This window comes from Phoca vitulina, unplaced genomic scaffold (genome assembly GCF_004348235.1).
Source record: "Phoca vitulina isolate PV1807 unplaced genomic scaffold, GSC_HSeal_1.0 scaffold31, whole genome shotgun sequence".
Lineage (NCBI taxonomy): Eukaryota > Metazoa > Chordata > Mammalia > Carnivora > Phocidae > Phoca > Phoca vitulina.
Genome location: NW_022589734.1, coordinates 19,231,494 through 19,256,082, shown reverse-complemented (window position 1 = coordinate 19,256,082; position 24,589 = coordinate 19,231,494). Strand labels below are relative to the sequence as shown.

Here is a 24,589-nt window from a genome sequence, read left to right as displayed (position 1 = left end):
CCACCTTTAGACAAGCTAAGAGAGGAGTTAACTCAGGAATTTTCTTTTGTGTACCTGATATAGATTGGTGCCTTCATTTTTATAGATCATTAAGAGAAAGAGATGTGGACCTCACCTCTTCCTGTCTACCCTCTTCAAGGAAGCTCTCCCTCCCTGCCCAGAACTGAAATACCTGCATCAGGCAGGTAGGTACTTTGTTTAGCCACGTGGGTATTTTATAACTATTAAACTACTAGCTCCCCAGAGCACATTCCTTTTTCCTGATGAAATGAGGAGTAACGATGTAATGCTGGTTTCACAGGAAGATGCAACATCCCTCCTCTCCCCTAATACTTACACATTACTATCTCTACTAATTGTTTGGAAACGAGGGACATTCTCACTTACTTACATGCATACTTAGGTGGTCTACATACACACTTATCAAGAAAAGGAGAATTGTAAAACCTCCAAGAAGACTTTCTTCTAACTACAGGCGTAGTTTTATATATTCTTAAATTAGAATGAATAAACACAGAGAATATTTTCGTTTTAGAGACAAAGGTGGGCCAAGGAGCACTCGAGGGCATTAAGCTACTACCGTGGAGCTTGTCATATCATCACAGATGATAATAATAAGTGGAGATATGTACAGATGTTTCTGTTCCATTGATTTTTTTTCTTTGTTAGAGTTTAAAAGCTGCTTCAACATTTAAAACCTAAGATTTTTCTCTGGCAAAATTGAACAATGCTACTATACCCAGGGCACACTCATTTCAAAACTTTACAGATCCTGAGTTGATTCGATTTAAAATGTAAGTTTTAAATACGTGACACAAAGGAACAAACCTATCCATCTTGTTGGACTTTGCTAAATCTCAGAGAGCCGTACCCTGGGTGTGACAAGTGCCAAATGCCAGAGTTTCAGGTTTTGTTGGAGTTGCTCTGTGTGACTGGCTCAAAGTCAGAATAGCTGGGTTACTGTGGAGCCTAAGTTCAAAGGAATGTACCCTGGCCACATGATCAAGAACACCCAGGAAAAATGTGATCCCCCAAATCCTGCCAGGTTGGAAGACATTAATCAATTAAAAGCTAGGAAAACATTATACGATGGAAATAAAGTATCAAATCTTGTGCTTTTTGGCCTCCGAAACCTGAGAGCACCAGGGGCTAACCAATGTATGTTTTTGATTCTTAGACACAGTCACTTGCATGACGTCAAAGCTGAAGTCATAAAAGACTCCCAGCACTGATCGTTCAAACCGGAGTTTACTCAGCAATGACTAGATTTTGGGAAAACCTTGCAAGCTACGTGATTTGTAACGCAAAGGAAAGGGAAACTTAGTTTCCCACGACTCTTCCTTTTACATCAAAATGCTTCGCTGGCACTTGTAAAAGTAAGATGGGCTAGCTAGCCAAAAGCCCTTTGCCATGAAAGTGCTAGAGGCTCCCAAAATGTTCCTTAGAGGGACCCTGGGATGAAATAGTCTTGGGAAAATTGCCAGGGAGCCCTGGTGCCCAGAGTCATGTGTACACCCTTCCTCCAGACAAAGAGTTCTGCAGCCCTTTCTTGGGATGCTTTCTAGACGCTAATCAGAGCCTTGCTGAACTGCAACACCCAGGCTCTTAGAATTCACAAGCACCCTGTGTTTACATGAAGCAAGGGTATCCAAGCATATTGTGCTATTCAGTCCAAATGCCTTTTTAGGACTTGATACTTCTTTCCCCATGGCTTGCAGGGAAGCAGTGGGTGGGCTCAGACAGATAAACAGGAGCATTCCCATGCCTTGGTGCCTCTCTAGATGTAAATGGTCACTGGAAGGAGGCACATGCATTCTTTCCAGGCACAAGGAACCAGTATGTACTCTGTTGCAGGAGCGTCCCTTGCTCCAAAAGAGTACATTGGGCAATGTGGCAGTTCATGCTCAAGGCTGCTTTATCTGGCACTGAGTGTTACAGACTTACTTGTGCTACCCTTGGATTGCTGATACCAGTCCCGGAAGCACTGATAACCTTTTTGATTTGCCCAGTCTTGGGAAAGCCTTATAAGAAGGGGACGTTATATATTGAACATAGCCAAGCAGACGTGGCCAGCAAAAATGCCTACTTCAGGAATTTTGAAAGGTAGTCTGTTGAAATAAGAAGGAGCTGATGTGAAGAAGAAAGAGGTGTCCTTTGTTTTTACCTTAGGAGAGTAAAAGTGTAAGGCTTTTTTTTTTTTTTAATGATTCTATTTGTTTATTAGAGAGAGACAGAGAGAGAGCACACGAGCGGGGTGAGGGGCAGCGGTAGAAGGAGAAGCAGCCTCCCTGCTGAGAAGCACTCCCCCCCCCCGCCAACATGGGGCTTGATCCCAGGACCCTGGGATCATGACCCAGCCGAAGGCAGATGCTTAACCGACTGAGCCACCCAGGCACCCCAAGAATGTGGGCTTAAAAGTCAGAACGCCTCTGGGTGGCTCAGTCGGTTAGGCGTCTGCCTTCGGCTCAGGTCATGAACCCAGGGTCCTGGGACTGAGCCCCACGTTGGGCTCCCTGCTCAGTGGGGAGTCTGCTTCTCCTTCTCCCACTGCCCCTCCCCCTGCTCATGCTCTCTCTCTCTCTCTCCCTCTCACTCTAATAAATAAATAAAATCTTTTTTTTTTTTTTTAAGTCAGAATGCCTGGGCTCCAATTTTGGCCCCTTGGTTTAGTAATTTTATATCATTAAGCTGGATTTTTAAATTCCTGTGCCTTTCTTACATGAAATGAGGATAGAAATTATATCTGCTTTATAATGTGTTCATATATATATTTAAACTTATATAAAATTCTTAGAACAGTATCTTGCACTTAATGAGTGTTAGACTTTATTATTATTTTTGGCACATTATTTCTGTCTGTGGCTTGTCTTCTCATTCACTTAACAATCTAGGAGAGCACAAGTTTTTAATTTTGATGATGTTCATTTTATCAATTTGTTCTTTAATGGAGCATGCTTTTGGTATATCTAAGAAATCTTTGCATAACCCAAGGTAACGAAAGTTTTCTCCTGTGTTTTCTTCTAGACGTTTTATAATTTTTAGGCTGGGTTGGTTTTATGGGCACACAACTTATGCAGCCAAACAGGGTCCCAAGCTTAGAAGGGTCTCGTTGGTTTAATGCTCTGATGTTACTATCTTGAAATTCTCAGTAATTTTTGACAAGAGGGCCCATGTTTTCATTTTGCACTGGGCCCACAAATTATGTAGCCAGTTCTGGCTTTAGGTTTTAGGTTTAGGTCTGTGATCCGTTTTGTGGTTATTTTGTATGTGGGTCAAGATATGAATTGAAATTTCTATTTTTTGCATATGCATGTCTGATAGTTCCATCACCCTCTGTTGAAAAGACTCCTTTTTCCATTGGACTGGCTTTGCACCTTTGTCAAAAATTGGTTGTGTATATATGTATGGTTCTATTTCTGGCCTCTGAATTTTGTTTCATGGGTCTATTTGTCTGTTTTTACACCATACTGTTTTGATTACTATAGCTTTAGAGTAAGTCTTGAAATCAGGTAGTATTGATTGACTGATCCTCCAGCTTTGTTGTTCTTCATTACAAAGTTGCTTGGCTATTCTGGATATATGTTGCATTTCCATACGGATGTTAAAAGCAGTTTGTGAATGTCTTCAAAAAAGGGCCTGTATCCAAAATATATCAAGAGCATCTACCAAGAACATATAAAGATCTCTCAAACTCAATAATAAAAGAACAAACAACCCAATTAAAATGTGGACAAAAGATCTGACCAGACAGTCCACTAAATAAAATATACAAGTGACAAATAAGCACAGGAAAGATGCTCAATATCACTCGTCATTTGGGGTACAAGTACACTTCAAAGCTACTATGAGATATCACTACACACCTGTCAGAAGAGCTAAAATTAAAAAGACTAACTACACTAAATACTGGTGAGGATGCACAATACCTGGAGCTCTCCACACTGCTGGTGGGAATGTAAACTGAGAAAAACCGCTTTGGAAAATAGTTTGGCAGTTTCTTAAAATGTTAAACATATGCACACCACATAGCATACCATAATTCTACTGCTAGGCATCTATCCAAGAGGAGTAAAATAATATATCCAAGGGCCATGAGGGGACACAAGAATGACAGGTACATTTACTATCAGGATTGTGGTAATGGTAATGTCAAAATGTATCAAGTTGTGCAATATATATATCTATATATAGGTATATATATATATATATATAGTATATCATTTTATATGGTATGGCAATAATATCTCCATAAAGATTTTAAAAAGTATTAATTTTTAAAATTAATATTTCGATCTCAGAAGAGCTTCTTCCATGAATCCACCAGTTTGTTCTTTAACTTCTGTAGATGGGTATTTTATCTTCTCTCTCTCTCTCTCTCTCTTAAACTCTGTATCATAGTGCTATCTGTCGGGGATTATAGCATTAGCTGAATGCTGGTGAGATGCCCTCCAAAGCAGACATGAGACATGTATGCTTGAATATGTCAGCTGTCATAGGGATCCATTAACATAGTCAATCACCTGCTAGAAATGGGCTTTGCTAAAACCACATCCACTCCTCCCTGTTTTGTGTTGTTCTAATGTGACATAGATTTGAGGCTCTGAGGAGGACTCAACCTGATTATTGGAAATACTCTTCCCTTGTGCAGAATGAAAGCTCTGGACTCTCATCTCAGTGCTTCACCCCAGCTGCAGCATCTGCCGCCTCAGGTACCCCACATTAACAGCTGCCTGGGGGCACACACACACTGGATGGGGATGATAAGAAGCTCCATCATTCTATATTCAGGAGGGCTTGCCATTTCCCCTCTTTACCCTTTCTGTCTCAAGAAAATAAACAATCTAACAGGATTAAATGCATTCCCTTCCAGAACAGGGAGTAAAAAATCCCAGCTGGTATCCTAGTTTTGCCTCTAAAATCCTATGGCTCAGTCTGTCGCCTCAGCTTCTTCATCTGGCAAGAGGAGGGATTTATAAGGATGGAATGAGGAGTAGCTGCATTGAACACCCTAGGAGAAGGGCAGTAAGTAAACAATAGGAGGCAGTAGACTTGCGTATAAAAGATACTCAATGTCCCCTGAAGTCTGCACCATTATTGAAAGGGGCTTGTAATAGGTAAATGGTTATAAAGATGCCAAAGAAAACAAGTTATTGTGTTAGCTCATCATTATCCATTAGAGGAGAAATTCAAGACAAGAATGTATGCATGTATGTGTGTACTATTTAAAATTCATCCTAATAGGGGCGCCTGGGTGGCTCAGTCAGTTAAGCATCCGACTCTTGATTTCGGCTCAGGTCATGATCTCCAGGATCAGGAGATCTAGCCCTGCCTTTGACTCCACGCTCAGTGGGGAGTCTACTTGAGATTCTCCCTCTCCCTCTTCCTTTGCCCCTTTCCCTGCTCTGCTCTCTCTCTCTCTCTCAAATAGATAAAATCTACAAAAACTTTCGTCCTAATAATTACTGATTTGTATCTGCTGCATCCTTTCTTTGAGCAGGCAATACCACAAGTAAAGTCACTGCTAAGATCTCTTCTAGTCACAGCACAAACTGGTGCTAGCCTTCCACTGATGAAAGATTTCAGCTACATTTCCCTTTCTTGTATGGTGAATGCAAAATAATCCCCCAGTCTAGAAAAAGCACAATGAGATGTATTTTAACTACTTAAAGGAAAGATGCTAACTAAACAGTAATTTGCTTCATATCTTGGATCTGAATGCTGGACGTGAGCTGGTCACACAGTAAATCTGCCTTTGCTGAGGAGAACTTTCCCCTTTTGTTGATATCTAGGTCATGGTTCCTAAGAATGGATACAATGTTCAAGAAATGGTTGCAATTTTTTCCCTGAAGAGGAATTTTTGAGACCTTTTTTGCAGATCTCACACGGTTGTCATTGTCGTTGGATGGCTCATGATGTCCGTGAACTGTGTACCTGCAGTGCAAGATGGCTCTGGAAAGTAGATGAACAGCATGAAAACCCACTTATATGAGAAATAATTAAACTCCTACATTTTTCTACTGGCAAAACACGTGCAACAAATTACTAAAGGAATTCAAGATGCAGGATTAAAGGAAAAAGGGACTGAGTTAACTCTGAGCTTTATCAACATTGGTGATTGTATGTGAAAATTGTCCAGTTTAAATAAAACCATCCCTTTGGGAGGGATTATAGTTACTACTTTTCCTTGAATAGAATTAAATGATATTTATAATCTTTAAAGACTAAAATCTTGGATGGAATATATTTTCTTAAAAGTCTATTTGACAGAATAATCTAAAAATTTGATAAAACATTAGATAATACTACTTGGTCTAAGGGAACCCTATTTACCATGTTCAAAACAACTTGTTCATTAGGTCAACATCAATGTATGATTCTCTTTGTTTGCATTATGTTCTAAAAATGGGCAAGACACATATTATAAGGAAAAATAAGACAATTCCTGTGACATTGTAAACATGCTACATATATTGTCTGAGGCTTTGGGGAATAATTAGGTTGGAATTTTAGGATATCCAAGTAACTTGTTAAAAATGCTTTCACATTGGTCATCAACCCACTGTGCTGTCTTTATCAGGAATCTACAACTTGTACTACATAAAATGAGTTTGCCCTTTAGCAGATTATTAAGTGGGCAAGTCTGGCACCTTCCCACATTGTCCATCAACAGTCTTCCCAGAGCCGCCGACTCTTGATCTCTGGTGAACACAGTTGGAAGACTCATAAAGCTTTCTTTTTATCCAACTTCTAGGAAAAGCATCCTAATATCCCAAAGAGATATATGCTTAAAATTTCTACATTATGAATTATATAAAACCGATCTTTTCAGCCTTACTTTTAAGGCTCTCTGTCAACTGATCCTTCTCCAAAACGGTTTCGATTCAAGTCAACTCGAGTCAAGCCTACAACATATGTATTGTACATTTGTTATATGACAAGACTGCATTCAAGAAAAGTTAAGTCTCTTGCCCCCATGGAACTTGCTGTTGAGATGATGGCTTACACAAATTAAAAATTCATTAATGAAATACAACGCATTCTGTGCTATAATACAGGAATGTATGGGCTACTGTGGAGGCAAAAACCAAAGCCTGGGTCAAAGGAAGCTTGAAAGAGGAAGAGTGACTTGAGCTCGATCCTGAAAGATGACTTCTTCAGTGGTGAAGGCTTTCCAGGTAGTGGCAATGGCAGGAGCAGAAGCTCGGAGGAGTGAAAAGCAAGGGTCTCCCTTGTCATTCTTCCTGCCTCAGTCCAAACACTCAACATCCATTGCTTTACATTCGACTAGTACTTTTCTTCCTCATCTCATCATATACTCTTCCCTTCAAAACCATTTTTCACTTTCTTTTCTTCCAATCTGCAACCACCAGTTCCTTCAAAAACCATGGCTTCTGCATCCACGAAGCTATTGATCATGAATTCCCTCACTATAATTATTTACAAGTCACTTTATTGACTTTCCATTTTATAATTAAGGATATAAAAATTGCAAGGTAATTGAGAAACTACAGAAAAACATAAAGATGAAAATAACCCACACCTAGAAATAACCACACCGTGAATATAGATATTATTTCTTGAGCAAAGATTTTTGACATGCAATGCATACTTCTTGGAAACCTAATTTTCACTTTATATGGCATGGATACATTTTCCTATCAATAGTTACTTGTCTTTGTCATCATTTTTATGGTTGCATGGTAGTCTATTATGTGGACATGCCATAACTCATTTAACAAACTATTATAAATATTTGTATTGTTTCCAACTTTTGGCTGCGTATTCTCATCACATCTGATGCACTTCTTTTAACTCAGTATTACACGGTGGTTTGCATTTGTTGGCATGCTACTGCGCAGTTCTCTTCAAGCTGTGTCGGGATGGATCGTCAACTACCAAAACATCTTAAGGCAAGGCCAGTTCTTTTTGCTACTTTTTATGGCTCAATAAGGAGATTTATTGGGAAGTGCTCAAGTGGCTACTCAGGTGGCTCGGCACCATCTCTCAGGATGACATCCTAATGAAGAGCTGTTCAGAGGTGACCTGCAGATTTCCCACATATTCAGAGAGTGGTTGGCTTGTTGAAATGAGAAGAGGAAGTGTTGGAGCCAAGTAATGGTGGATCCACTGGAGCAGCTGACATCCCAGGAAGGTTCTGGTCTACTTAACAAAAAAAGCTCTAGAAAAGTTGCTAAGACTTTAAATTATGAATTTGCTGGAGATTTCTCAAGGGAGGGAAATGGTGGAAAGGAGACATCATGGGATAGAAAGCAGAGCATGTGGGCTGCATGAGTGAGCGCCGGAACTGTTATGGGTACCATGAGTAGGATCATGTCAGTACTTCTGCTACTGTTGGTTCTCTCTCTACTCAGGGTTCATTTCTAGGCTGAGCCTCTCAGTCCTTTCTTTCAATTCTTTATTTTCTTGCTCAATCGTCTCCTACAACCTGAATTTAAATGCAGTTGCAAACAATTTTGACAATGAAGTTTATGTCCTCCCTGCACACCAACTAATCATTATATTCACCCACATTGACCCAAACCCTTTTATTCCTGGAGGCCAAACCAGTTTTCTTTTGAAGTCCGTAGTCACCACCCTACTGTAATCCAATAGCAAATGATAAACTGCCTGTCCTATTGGTTAAAATGTAAACGAGGAATAAGTAAGTAGAGAAGACAATTTTTATCAAGTTTCTTTTTGGAAATTCAGGTATTCATTCATTTTATTGAACAACCAAGCACAGAACTATGTAAGTCAAGTAGGTATAAAGGTCCCCTTGAATGATATGAGTTTAGAAATGCCTATTATAGGGTGCCTGGGTGGCTCAGTTGGTTAAGCGACTGCCTTCGGCTCAGGTCATGATCCTGGAGTCCCGGGATCGAGTCCCGCATCGGGCTCCCTGCTCGGCAGGGAGTCTGCTTCTCCCTCTGACCCTCCTCCCTCTCATGCTCTCTGTCTCTCATTCTCTCTCTCTCAAATAAATAAATAAAATCTTAAAAAAAAAAAAAATGCCTATTATAACAATGTCACTAATATAATCATTTATTTGGGCAAAATTTGTCTTGGGATAGAAATGTCTTTAGTATAAGGATGATTCTTTATTGTCTCGATTGTAATATGATTAATGTTTAACATATTGATGAGACAGCAGTTTTATAATCCGGGTGGTCAGAAATCCGTTATTTAATTTCTGAAAGGACATGAAATCACAAAAGCAAAGCACTCTTTTTCATCCTGTCATAGTATATTTGCTGAGCCACCGGGTTCCCGATGCATCTTTATATCTGTCCTGCTGAACTGAGGAAGTGTGGTTATCATTTTACTACAATGGTGGTGCTAAGGTCTTTACTGCAGGCGTAGCAAGGGATCTCTTCCTTCCTTCTGCCTTGGGTAACCTAAAAAAATAGAGTGTTATCTGTTCTAGGTCTTGATCAAACTTAGACTTGTTTCAAAAAATGTGAAGAAGTGTTGGCCACAGCTCTATCTCTTCGATTTTTGTCACTGAATTTTCAGACAATTCCAGATTTTAGAGGTGAGTAGGCAAGTGGAGCAGGTATGAGAGCCAGCTCCAAAGACCATTCCTAAATAGATCATCAACTTGCTTATGGGATCGTATATGGCAGAGGAGGGAAACTGGCTGAAGGTCTCCCTGTTAGTTCTCATTCCCTTGTCATGAATAAAAATCACACATCTAAATCAATATGGCTTTTCCTCTTGGATATTTAATTTTTATATTTCTCCCAATGATTGTAACATGCTAACTAAGGGCTACTTATAATCAGCAGAAGAATTTGGATTAGTGATTGGGAAGTATCTGGACACTAACAGCAAATAATACCTCAGATCAAACTTTTCAGAGATCACATAGAAAAGAAAATATGAGGGGTGGGGCAAGAATCCAGGTCTGACATTTAGGAAAGTAAATACAAAAAGGCAAAAAACATTAGAGATGGTATTTTGAATGAATGAGCTATTTTAATGAGAGTTGCTAGAATGTGATACAAATATTTACTAGGTAAACCCGTAGAATTTTCCCTGTATTCACATATTTAAAGCAGAATAAAATGATTTGGGTGGAAGGTTTGAGTGGAAATTATCTAGGTCCCTTCCAAATGTAAATTTCTGTGATTTCATGACATTCTTCTATCACTGTGCATGCTATTCCTTCTTAATTTGCAATCTCCAATTAGCTTTGCAATTATAGTTTTAGTAAAATGCTTCACTGGTCTTCACTTTCTAATGCCTAACACCACTTTAGTACAGGCAGCAAAGAGCTAAACAGGTACCTTGGTGATGAAGGTACTTGACCTATGTCAGTAATAGAAATATTTCATCTTGCAAGAGATTCAGCACTTATTTTAAAGCATCCTGTTTGCTTTGTGCAAGCCTTGTACATTACCATCTAGCACAAGAGTCTCATCTATAACGTGGAAGACATTTATATTCATGTAGTGGCTGCATTTTTGAAATACAAAGTATGAATCTTTATTATCAGTTCTGATTTCCATAAGTCATCCAAGAAAACTAGTCTCATTACTCCATAGTCCTATTGCAGAGATAAATCCTGGTTATCTTCCACATTTTTATTGACTTTTTTTTCAGGAAGTAGAGTGTCTATATAGTTGGAAAGGATTTGCAACAACTCACCTCATATACAACAACACATCGTTGGACTCATCTTCTAATTAAAGCAGGGAAATAAATAGCCAGTTTCCCTATAAATGATGTCACCTGGAGTTCACAATTTAGGGCACTGCATGCATTCACTCTTTCATCTCTTCAAATACCAAAGGCACTTAAACCTGAGGAGGCTTGAATCCATTGTATTATCATTCATTCAATATCTACCAATTTGTATTAGGTCCTTCTATTTCTTCTGGAGATTTAAATCTTTATAATCATAATATGTATTTTATTCTGATCAGTAAGTTCTAGAGAATTATACTCTACAAATATGGGTTACTTTAAGGATGTGTAAGATCAATCTCTCTTTCACTATCTTAAAAATCACTGGCAAAAGTGATGGCATCGATGAAACAGTAGGGTTGAAAGATTAATGCTGGTTCCCAAATGGTGCGCATAATGATCTCCTGCATCCTTGTTTTATATACAGATATCCGAGAACCACCCCTTACCTCATTCTGCTTCAGGTGATTCAAATGTGGTGATTCAAGGACCACATTTCAAAAATAACTGGTCTAGTCAACAGTGAGTAGAATAATAAATTAAAAAAAAAAAAAACACCGTAGGGGCACCTGGGTGGCTCAGTCGTTAAGCCTCTGCCTTCGGCTCAGGTCATGATCCCAGGGTCCTGAGATCGAGCCCCGCATCGGGCTCCCTGCTCCGCAGGAAGCCTGCTTCTCCCTCTCCCACTCCCCCTGCTTGTGTTCCCTCTCTCGCTGTGTCTCTCTCTGTCAAATGAATAAATAAATAAAATCTTTAAAAAAAAACAAAAACAAAAACAAAACAAACACTGTACATATGAGATATCCTCGAGCCTGTAGGGTAAAGGTAGATAATTCAAGACAGAATTTTTCGAGAGTTAGATGTGCAGAAATGAATGGAAATGAATTGGGGAGGGAACAAAGTGGAGACAGAGGTCGATGATGTGACAGCATATGGCAGCTACCATCTATTGAACTGGGACTACACACGAGGCTCTCTGAGATGCCTTCACATTTAGATAGATAATTCTCACCATCCTCAGAGGTATGCCAAAATGAAGGACTGAGTGAAATTAGTTAGCAGTTGCAATCAACAGAGTCAATGTAGATGAACAACTTTAAAAGAGCAAAAGAAAAAAAGGTGAATCGGGCAAAAAGATTAATAATCTGTATCTATAACTATGTCAATATCCTATCTACTCATTTTCAGAGGTCTGAACATGAATCATGTCAATACTAGTATTCCTGTGCATGCCGCATTTTCAAATTTAGAACTAAGCCAGGCATTAACCATGGGGGAGAAATTGTCAAAAAATAAATACAAAAAAACCAAGATGAGCAGGGTAAACTGGTTCTCCAAATATAGACTCTTAGGAGTGAAAGGAGGAGTAGCATTTCCCCAGCCAAGTTTCACTTTGGAGAACTCCCAGTCCAGAGTAACCACCATCGCAGCTTTGGTATTACTGTTGATTGTAGCCAGCAAAAGGGAGGGTGGAGCCCTTTTCCTGACAATGAAAACGCTTCACAGAGTTTGGTGAGAACAACATGAGCTCACTCCCTAAAATATCTCAAAATTCAACAGAATTAGAAGTCATGAAAAACATATTACTAACTCTAGTATTTATCTTAAAACAGAAGTTACCTATAACAACATCCTTTTATAAAGCAGAACCACGTGACTTATATAATTAATAAGTTAACTGAAGATAGAATCAAAGGGCACAAAGTTTCAGTTATGCAAGATGAATAAATTCTAGAGATTTACAGATAGTAGTAAAGCATAGTGCCTATAGTTAACACTGTACTGTATAATTAAAAATTTACTTAGAGAGTAAATGTTACATTAAGTATTCTTATCACACACACATAATAGTAATAAAAAAATAATCAAGAGGACAGGAGGAAACTTGGGGGTGATACATATATTTATGGCGTAGATAGTGATGATGGTTGCATGGATGTATAGTTATCACCAAACTCATCAAGTTGTTATACATTAAATATGTACAGCAAAAAAGAAAAACATCAGCTAATGGGGGGATGTGTGATTTACAATCTGCAAGATATCCTGAAAAACCCATGCCTTTGCTTCCCAGCTCTGGAGACATGATAAGACCTACACCCTAACCCGCAGTCCTGGCTATACCACTGACTGGGTCAGGCTTATCTCATCCTACAGTTTCCCCATCTGTCAGTGCGATGAGAGGCTAGAACTGCTGGATCCGTAAGGTTCTGTGCAACTCCAGTACTCTATCCTTGTGATTAATTCATTAATCTGTTCGTTTGGGGTGTTGTTTTCAAAAAGAGTTAGGCTGTGAGCCATCGTGATTTACCTTCCTGAAGAATAATAGCAAAGCCTTCAGGCTGGTTTTTAAGCAATGGTCAGTAGAGAGCCTATGGCAGCCGTGTTCACACCATTCTCTAGAACAAAAGGACAGAGGTAGGCAGGAGGCTACTTTAATAATCCAGGCTTTGACTCGGCTGATTCAGCAGAAGTGGTGAGAAGTAATTAGATATATTTTGAAACTATGGCCTATGGAATAAATGTGGGTTGTCAGAAGAAAGAGAAGTGAAAAACTTCTGTAATTTTTTATCTCAACAAGTGGAAGGACAGAGTTGACATTTATTGGTGGAGAACTGTGTGTGGAGCTGGGTTGGGGCAAGAACAGTTTAGTTCCACCCATATGAAATTGAAATGCCTGCTAAACATCCAAATTGCGATTCTGAGTAGGTAACTGAATATCTAAATCTGGAGTTCAAGGGAGATGTTTGTGCTGGTGATACACATTTGGGAGTGATCGTCTCCACAGGAAGGGTGTGTAAACCACGAGACTGGATACCATCTTCTAGGGAGAGAGTGTCACTAGAGGGGAGGGTCCAGGGATCATGTTTTTGTATCACTTCAGTGCTCAAAGGTTGGGGAGATGAGGAAGAAGCAGAAAATAGTGCGAGAAGAACGACCAGTGAAAATATGGAAGCCAAGGGAAGAAATAGCTTCAAAGGGCAGGGAGCGCCTTAGGCAGGTTAATACGGTACAAGCTGGAAGAAACCTCACCAGGGAAAAAACCCATTAGGAATGGGAGCTGCTTTATCTACCTCATCTTCCAGTTTATCTTTTGTACCCTGGGACAGCAAGCACAGGAAAAAAGGAAGACTTTTTAATTTGATGTATTCAGACAGAAACATATCTGTTTGCATTAAAAAAAAAAAAAAATCTCCTGCTTCTAAATGTAGTATGCAAGGGGACCGACCGTGTACTAACGTCTTCCAAGGAGAAATTTTGTTTTTCTGTGTTTTGATGGAGTTGATGCAACTATCCAAAGAGCCTACTTTCCAACTGGAAGAAGGCATCGTAGAAGGATTTTTTTTAATCTCGAAGAGAAAGAATTCCCTCTTGTTCTTATTCATCATTACAAGGATTTCCTTGTAAATAGGATACATGAAATGAGTGTATGAGCTCTAAGAGAGTGACTATCGATTAAAGGGTACCTGGTAGGCATACCCACAGATCTCCGAGCACCGTCTGCAGCCAGCCCACGTTGACCCCGAGATCTGTCATTTAGAACACCTTTTATCTGTCACTCTCCTTTCACCTCTGACTAGCCCCATCAGGTGTCTGCCAGGTGGTCCATGAGGTCACTTGTATTTTTACAGTTCCCCAACTACCAGCAGGAAACAGCTCTGACCGCCACCCGGAAGCTCTGGGTTATGGGTCTGGTCTCCTCCCTTGCCCATCTGCTTTGTAGGGGTCAAACGAAATTCTTCCCATTTAAGTCTTTCCCTCTTGTCCCTCCTTTATTTGATCCTTTTTGCCTGTGGATTTCAGAATCACATTTATGAACATGGTATTTTCTCATATTTTTGGAGAGAAGGCTTCTTCTTGGTGGCTTTGGGGAGAAGAGGCCCCTTTACTGGCCTGTGATCTTTGGAAGAATGAATCATTTACTAACTTTATCATTAGACTTAGGTTTTCTACAATGCAGATTATGCAGCTAGTTTTGCTAATTATCTGAGTTGTCAAGTCACTGGATGTTTAAAATTCTTGGTCATCAGTTATGCAGATCGTATTTGTGTAGGTGCAAACCATGGGAGTAACCTGGTTAAAACGTGCTTCCTGCTGTATTAAGTTGTGTACTGTTTACCTGACGTTACCTAGAAATATCTGCTTATCATAACATAATTCAGCATTTCATTCTGTTTCCACAGTCACCTTAAATGCCATATAATGACAATGCACCAAATGTTTCCTTTTCCTCTTATTTATCAAATTAAGTACTCATTTTTAACAATAAAAACAAAATAATTTTTTGTCTTTACTTCCTGAATTTTTCACAACATGAATTCCACAACATGAAACATGAATTACTGTTACCAAAAAAGAAAAAAAGGAAAAAAGAGAAATGCACTACCAAAGAATTTCTACTGTAAATGTTTTTATTTTTTGCTATTCTTTATTTAGTGTTATTATTAAAAGAGCATGGATTACTTCCCAGTGACATTTCTAGCTTAATGAGGGATCCTTGGAGTATCAGTTCTAGGTGAAGACAATAAGCATAAAAAATAAGATACATGGGAATTTTCCCTGAAATACAAATACAGTAGGTGATGTGAATTAAGGAATGCACTTGCTGTGATGAGTACCGGTGTTGTATGGAGTGTTGAATCACTGAATTGTACACCTGAAACTAATATCACACTATATATCAACTAACTGAAATTTAAATAAAAAATACAAACAAACCAGCAAAACCAAAACAACAAAACCAACCAACCAACCAAACAAACAAACAAATACAAATCTAAAAGCCAGTCAGTCTGGAAGGCAAAGAGAGGCACGGAAGGATGTTTATGAAGGAAGCCATCAATACCCTGCATTTTTCAGGTGCCTAAGACCGATCAGCCTGTAGGATTACCCCATGGTCAATCTTCCAGTGAATTTGATTTCTCTATATGCTCTGAACATAATTCTTCTCACACCAACTTTTTTTTTAAAAAAATGAACTTTCTACTTGGAATAGTTTTAGGTGTACAGAAAAGTTCCAAAGATAGAACAGAGGGTCCCTGTGCAACCTTTGCTGTTTCCCCAGGGGATAGCATCTTACAAAACTATGGTACATTTGTGATGAATAAGAACTTAACCTTGTTTTACTATTAACTACAGACTTCATCTGGAGTCCACTAGGTTTTTCAGTAATGTTCTTTTCCTTTTCCAGGATCCAATCCAAGATACCAAACGGTGTCTAAAACTCCCAACTGTTGAGGAAAATTAGGACCAGAGTTAGAGCTATTAAGACCTTAGACCTAAGGGATAGTAACTGAGATTTGGAATGAGGAAGAGTAAATAGAAATAGCACAGATGTAAGCCTTGGAGAAACCTTGACTTTAAGGATGTAACCATCATTATGTTTTATTTCAAGCCATTTATGTTTGTGATGTTGCTGTCAGTCATCTCGTATTTTCCTTTATTATCAGAATATAACAAGGGTTCTTTTAAGTCAAAATATTGAAAAATCTGTTTACCATGAAACACTGTGGATTTAAGTGAAGGACAGTATCTCAGAGATGTAGTAGTATCATCTAAAGGAAAATGTGGTATATAATATTCTGGGATATATTTACCTTCATACATAGATAGTACCTGACGTATTTCATCTCCTTCCAATTTATCCATTCTCCCTTGACCTGTAGCTACAGGAAACATCACAATGTTTCTTTGATTCATTCATTCACCCCCAACAGATATTGGGAACCTCTCTGTGCTAAGCCCTGGGCTGAGCTATATAGACCTCTGAGTCTTTTAAATGAACCCAGGTAAGATAATCAGGCTTCACAGCACAGTGGGCAGGTGCTAATAGAGGTATTCCTAGAATACTGTGCAAGAAAGCATGGAAGCCATGATGAGACAAAGGAAACTCATGCAGATGACATGGAAGCATGAGGTAGCATGGTCTTTTGAGTGTTCATGGCCTGCCTGGAAGACATGGTGGGAGCTGGGACTGGATGTATGGGAGAGGGCTCAAAATGACAAAGGCCTTGGTTGTCAGCTGAGGGGTCTGAATTAATCATGAAGAGGATGGGAAACCAGTGCTCTGATTTTGCTTTGGAAAGGTCAGTCTAGAGAACAGAGTGCTAGAGGAAAGAATTTGAGGCGGGGAAACCAGAGGGAGCTTTGGAAGAGGATGGTTTACACAAGAAACCATAAAGACCTCCTTCCTCTTCTCTACCTGACTAACACCTAAATCATCATTTTAATGGTAGGTTGAAACGCTACTTCTTCTGAAAAGCCTTGTTTTGTTTTTTCCTACTCTTCAGACATACCTAATCACTCCCATAGCTATTTGTTTATAACTCCATTATCCATAGTCACTCTGGAGTGTTGCAAAAATTGTTTTCTGTGTCTGTCTTCCCATTACAATGAGCTTTTCTGGTTCAGGGCCTGTGTCTTATTCATCTTGGCACCTTCAGCATTTAGCACGGTGTCTGGCACAGGGTGTCTGCTCAAATATATTTGATGGATACGAGACAGAATGAGTATTTGCTAGCCATGGATAGAATGCATGAGAAAGTTGACCTTTCCCCCCAAACCGAACGTTCACATCACCCAAATTAATTTTTGCAAAATTCAATGCACAAACACTTAATTAGTTCAACTGAGGGAACAAGGAAATGAGACTCAATTAAAGAAGAAATTGTAAGTCTTTAGGCAATTGATATGGATTAGAATTGCTTGGTGATGATTGAGATAATCAAAATTTGTGAGTTAGCAAGTAAGAGAGATGTTTATGGATGCAAACTTGTTGCAGAATACATTATAAAAATGATGTTGTGTGATTTACCTCAACCATAGTCTGTGGACAGAAATTTCTTTAATTCTGAGGGTTATCAATGGGGGTAAACAAATCTGTTGTTGCTGGGTGCTAATTTTCTGGGAAAAGAACTTGATTTAGCCTTTTTGGATCCCTGTTGCAAATTTATAAATAGTCGCTGGAACCAGGGGTCACAAAAGGAAGTGTCATTAGGGGACAGGCAAGTAGCAGAAATGAACAAAGGTGACTGGTGTAATAAACTAGGATGTTGGAAAGCCTTGTGAAATAGAATCATGCCTGATCCATCTCAAGGTGACAGCCCTTACCCCAATCAACAGATTGCTAACATGCAGGAAATTGGGGTCAGTTTGCTATAACTTTTTTTTTTATGAGAAGTCAAATATCTCAATTTTTAATGGAAACTGTATTTTTATATTGGCGATAAATAATTAAAAAAAACCCCACAATCAATACTGTATTTAAAACCACTTCCAGGAATGACAGACCAGGTTGTTTTGGACCTACTTTCCCACCAAGAGCAGCTAGAAAAGCTGGACTAAGTAATACAAAAATAAAAAATCTAAAATCATTGCAGAACCAGCAAGGCATGAAGAATTGTAAGGTCAAGATCTGACAGAGGATGAAAGTCCATAGAGGTGAACCTGATATTTGGGTCTACTTTTCCCTAAAGGTGATTTTGAAATCTGTGGCTGAGAGGATGCAATCTGAGAAAGCTTTAGACAGATTCATGGAAGTGGGAGACCAAAAATTAGAGGTCATTGTTTGCCAAGAAGGAGGGATCTTGGTAAATACCTCAGGAAGTCAATTTGGACCCGGAAAGGCTATCCCTAGAAACAACAGTGACCTGGAAATAGATCAATTCTCAGAGGAACTGAAGCCCAACATCAGATGACCTCCATTTGCCACCTGGACTAAGGTGTGTAGGCTTCCCTAGTGCCCCTAACCTAGCTGCCTGGTAAAAGCATATGCACATTCTTTCTGGAGGAATATAGCAGCATTAAGAGTCTCTCTACAAATTTCACATACAGTGCCTTGTAACCAGGTAAACAAGGAGACAAGATGTCACCAAAATCCAGAAGAAAAATAGACTAGGAAACAGACCCACAGGTGATCCACATAATGGGGTTTTCATACACAGACATTAAAACAACCACCACTCATATTTTTTTTAAAGATTTTATTTATTTATTTGACAGAGAGAAACACAGCGAGAGAGGGAACACAAGCAGGGGGAGTGGGAGAGGGAGAAGCAGGCTTCCCACGGAGCAGGGAGCCCGATGCGGGGCTCGATCCCAGGACCCTGGGATCATGACCTGAGCCGAAGGCAGATGCTTAATGACTGAGCCATCCAGGCGCCTCCCAACCACTCATATTTTAAGAAGTTAAAAGACAAGATGAAAAATATCTACAGAAGACTGGAAACAATAATAATGAACCACAAGAAATTTACAGAATTAAAACTATCTGAGCCATAAAAATATATACAGGAAATCAGATTTTGAGTAATGCTCTGAACATTCCGGGTGTAGCCACTACACCCATAATGGTACCAGACTGCCCTGGCTTATGGTATATAGCAGGAAGCATTTGGCAAAAGTAATGAAATCTTTCTTTATGGCCCAGAAAGGATAGCAAAGATTTTAGATCAAAAAAGATGAGGGAATTGATACAGTTCAATTAGCTTCAATAATGAGGTTAGACTTTCAATAGTCCTAACAAATATGAATGAATTTTACCAAAATCTCCAATCTAAAATCATACCTGAAACATTTTGACAGGGAAATGCAGAGGGATGGTATAGTAGGGTTCCATAATCTATGGGATCAAATAGATCTAGGTTTGACACTGGGGTCTACTTCTTACTGGACTGGGGAGGGGTGACCTTGGACCAGTTACTAAACTCTCTGAATGTCACAGTCCTCATTTCTAAAATGTGGGTAATCATTAATTTGTTGAAGTTGGTAAGAACATTAGAAAATGCATAAAAAAATTTCCAAGCACAGTAGGCCCATAGAGTAGGCATGATATTTCACTCATGGAGTTGTTGGTACAGGTAAGGACTCCACCCACTCTTCTTTCCTCTCCATCCTTTTCCATCTCTATATGACCTAGAGCTCTTTCCACTCGGTTGCCTCTAATCACATGCATTTCTTCACTCTCTCCTTTTACTCATTCCTCTTAGTGATTTTAAGAGAGAAATGGAGAATTCATCCCATGTTATTAATTAGCACATCTATCTCAGGTAATTAATTAGCATCTTCTGGGATTAATATAGTTTAATATATTACCTGGAATATATTTTAATCTATACCTGGAAGCAAGTATATTTTGAAACATCATTGATTTACATTTATTCTGAGAGTACCAAAAAATGACCTTTTTGCTTTTCTCACAGAATATCAAAAATATCAGTATGGGTTGTCTGTTCAAACTAAAAATCTATTTTTTTTTTTTTTTTACTTGCCAAGGAGAGAGGGTTACAGCTTTATATTTGTGTGGTTGATAGCCTCCATTGTGATAAGCAAGACAGCTTAGCTGAGTCCTGAGTCATCAGCAAGACCCCAACTGTTTCAGTCAATGCACAGAACTCTGGCAGAAGAAACGCTTTTGAATTTGTTATCTGAAACCTTTATTTTTTGGCCATCTTTCCTCTCTTCTACACCTTCTTTTAAGTGTAAATGTCTACCATATTGCCATATTGAAAGACAAATATCATGAGATATGCAAAATTTAAAAATACAATGTCTATATTCCAAATTATTTTGAAATATCCCTCATAGAAGAAATGCTATTTGTGATAAGTATCATTTGCCAAGAGATTTTCACTAAACTAAAAAAACATACAAGAGAACAATTTCTATATCAAAAATATATGAGCACTTTCTATTTTCACTGTATGTACTTCAAATATTAGTACTTAGGAGAATTTTAATATGTTTGCTTCCTTTTATATAAAAAAGAAATTGAACCTTCATTCTTTACTTAAAACTATTTAGATATTTTATACCTGATCTCTATGTAGTTTCTGCCTCAATTTTAACATCTCATTATTATAAGGATGGTTTTCCTCCAGGTGAACATTGGAAAAATGGTAACATTCTTAAAGAATGGAGTTTGATTTTTTTTTTTTCTGCACTAAGATAATAGTTTGTCTTATAACATTCTTTCTAAATGTCAGGGCAAACTCTGTTGAACTGGGTAGCCCTACAAAATTTTTTTATCAACTTAAGCAAACAAAATATATTTTATAGTTTTATGTATCAGCAGAAGAAAAACATTATCTTTGCTACCCTTTGCTACTTCCTTATTGGAAAGAAATTTTAACTCAACAGCTGTGCATTGACTAAATATTAAAACCAGGCACTGGGGTGGGGGTGGGGGGGTGCCTGGGTAGCTTAGTTGGTTAAGCATCTGACTCTTGATCTCAGCTCAGGTCATGATCCTAGGGTCCTGGAATGGAGCTCATGTCTGGCTCCCCACTCAGCGGGGAGTCTGCTTGTCCCTCTGCCCCTCCCCTTGCTCGTGTTCTCTCTCTCTCAAATAAATAAAAATCTTTCAAAATAAATAAGTAAAACCAGGCACTGGGGATATCAGCATGAATTGGTCCTGCACATATAGAATTCATGGCTGCAGGTGTTTTGGGTTCTTCCAGTGTCCTGGGAGTTTTGAAGGAGACATTTTGACAGGTTAGGGTTTTTTGTTTTTTTGTGTTTCCTTTTTCTTCTTCTTCTCCTCCTCCTCCCCCTTCTCTTTTTCCTCCTCTTTCTCCTCCTTGTTTCTTCTTCATAAACTCCTGTTTTTAGAACACTTTTAGATTTACAGAGACATTGGATAATATAATACAGAGATTCCATACACCCCACACACTGTTTCCCCTGTTGTTAACATCTTACTTTAGTAAGATATATAGAGAATTGTAATTAATGAACCAATCCTGATCATTATTCTTAACAAAAGTCTACACTTTATTCACACTTACTTAATTTTCATCTAATACCCTGATTCTGTCCCAGGATCCCACCCAGATTACCACATTACCTTTAGTGGCCATGTCAGGTGACAGGTTCCCAGACACTTCTTGTGTTCAATGATCTTCGATAGTTTTGAGGAGTAGTTTGTTTATGCGTGGGGGGGAAAAAGACTTAATCCTAGGCTGAGGCACACCCCCTGATTATTTGTCTAGTAGAGGCAAGACTCCCGTTCAACTAGATGGTTCCCTGGTGGGAGCTGCGCAGTCAGTTCATTACGGCTCCTGCGCATATCCACCGCGCCCCTCCTGGGGCTCTTCCCCCAGCCCACTCACTGGGCACCTCCCTGCGGCGGCTGTGCTTTCAGACCGCTCTCCTGACTGTGGGCAGTAATGTGTGGCCTCTCAAAACCTTTTCCAATCTAGCTCAGTCTCTCCAGATTCCAAATATTTCTTTACGACTAAAACCCTAGTCATTTCTTTTAAGTAGCAATGACGTCCAGATTTTTATCAGCAGAAATCTTGTCCCTCCTTATTGAAGGGCAGAAAGAGCAGAGTATTCAAAAACCACAGTTGCTGGAATCTGCCTCCTGGACAGGAGAGGGGGTGTTCGTATTTCATCCTTCCAGAACTCCTAACAATTTCTAATGCAGCAAAGAAAAGACAAAACAGTTGAGAATGAATGTTCCTACTCTGCCAGACATAATCCCAAAGGTAGAGTTAGCAATGTTAACATAGAGTGTGTGCAAGATGCTGGAGGAGGGAGACACTAAATCTATTGCTTAGGAAGAAGAAGAAGGGGAAGAAAGGGATCAGCAGAGACTATAAGGCTTCTCACAGGTGATAGCTGAACCAAGTCTTGGAAAACATGTGGTGGGCAGTGCCAGCATCCCAGATAGAAAGAATAGCCCGAACAAAGACATGGGGGCATGGAATAACATGGTATATTTAAGGAACTGCCAATAATTATAAAGTGGTGCAGTGTAGTAGAGGGAATATCAGGGAGCGGTAAGAGATGAGATTGGAAAGGTAAGCAGAAATCGGACAGATTGGAAAGGGTGTCTTATGCCACTCTAAGGTCCAAGAATGCTGTTGAATGCTGTGACATTAGCTCACCTTGGTGGTAGAGCAGCGAGGTTTAAGACCTGGATTGGAAAGGGTTAGGATAAGAAGGTCAAGAGTTAGTGCACTCAGGCAAGAGATCTATCCACTTGGTAAAATGGTAAAAGAGCCCATTTTAAAGTCTTGACGTAAAAAGTTCTTCACTTGCTGAGACTGTGGGTTGATTAGAAGTTGGCAATGCCAGATTTAAAACTAGGTTCATGAGACATTGAAACTTTGGCTGCCTGCAGAGATGCTTCTTGGTCGGGGAGAAGTCCAGGAGGCTATTTGCCCTCTAGTGGCAACCATAGAGCATTTTCTACTTTGCTAGCAGTTGGACTAGAATACACAGTAGAGAACAGATCTGCTTGGGAAGCTAGCACTCGTTCTACTTCATGAAGCTATTTGAATTAGTTCCTAGACTTGAATATCTAGCTTAATACATAAACTTAATAGGAGTTAGTTGAAAGAAAAAAAAAAGATGATGGTTTAATAATAAAAAATCTATCATATATATTGCTGGGTTTTATCATTCTCATTGAAAGTAATTTTCAATATTATATTTAATAGGTAAGAATGTAGCATTGTATCACAAATGATATCTTTACCTCAAATTTTTAAGTGTAATTTATTTATTTTTAATGTACAACATAAGATACTTGGAGGTAGATAAATTTCCCTGTGTATCCAAGAATCTATTTTAGACTGATCTGTTCACTTTGATTTTATTCTTGCAGCTAGAGAACTTTGGCCACCCAATTTAGCCTTATAGAATTAACAGTTCATTTTGTTTCCTTTTTTTTCACATAAATTGTTTATATCTAATTGAGAAAACTTTGGTATCAGTTTTTTTAATATCAGGTTTTAATCTTTAAAATGTTCAGTCTGAGAAGTAATGTTTTCCCCTGCCTTTGCTAAAGGCACTTCGCAGAAACATCTCATTATTTATTTATAAGGGTAAGTCTCCAGAATAAGGTAACATTATCACTGGCCTACTATTGCCTCCACACACATGGATACATTCATAATTGATGGGATGGTCTATACTAGTATTGCAGCTAGAACAAACCTCAGGTCAGATCTCTGGGAGAGCAACTCATGTCATTATTTTTGTTAAGGAATACATAAGGGGCATACGTTTAAAATTATCTGAAAGGAGATGTGTGTGTTGACTGGTAGGGGGAAGAGAACTGGTGTGGGAAAGCAAAAGGAGGCACACAAGTCTAGAAGAATATTTTGAACCACGCCTCGCAAAGGAAGTGATTTGTGTTTTCTTTCTCAGTTGTCTCTCCTGTGGGGGCGGGTTAATGATTGACCACTATGTTAGCCTTTTATTCTTTCTTTCCTTTCTTTCTTTTCTTTTCTTTTTTCTTTTTTTGCTGGCAGTTAGGCCCTCAAAGAAACTGAAAGTCTTTGAGAAATAGTAGGTTGAAACTGCTGCGGGAAATTCTGGCCAGATGAACATCCAATAGACAGGTGAGGTTTTCCCTGGAATGCTTCTGCCCAGGCTCCCTTCTCTTGGAGCTGAAATTATCTCATTAGGGAGTTCTCCACCATACAATGGATTACTAATAATGAGAAGGTAGAGTCACTGACATAGAAAGATATTCACCTGTGTGGCTAACGGGGGTGGGGTGGGGTGGGGGAAGCAGGCACAAAGTATATGCATGGTATAATGCCATTTTTTTGTAAAAAAAGAAAACTAATATGTGTGTATGCGTGTATATATTTATGTATAGAAAACCGACTGGATTTGCTCTAAATGTTAATAAGGATTGTCTCAGGTTTATGGGACAGTGGATAATCTTAGTCCCCCTTTGCTCCCTTTTCTAGTTATCTGTACTTAAAAAAAATTTTTTTTAAAAAGGATACAAAAATTTTCTTAAAACAGAAAAGATAGTTACACTGTAGGCATAAAACATTTGTTAAGTACTCATAGTTATGTGCTCATATTTATGGTTGATTTGGGTTTTAAACATTACTTAAAATCCTTAGGAACTAGAAAAAGATAAAGGTGAATACTATTCTGA

General features: G+C 38.9%; 1 long non-coding RNA gene across 1 annotated transcript in view; it reads left to right on the top strand.

The window, feature by feature from the left end:
- Nucleotides 1–24,589, top strand: part of LOC116644815 — a 45,313-nt gene that overhangs the window by 2,617 nt on the left and 18,107 nt on the right. Inside the window, exon 2 of the long non-coding RNA XR_004301835.1 lies at nt 86–185. This is a non-coding gene — a long non-coding RNA (uncharacterized LOC116644815). The remainder of the gene's footprint in view (nt 1–85; nt 186–24,589) is intronic.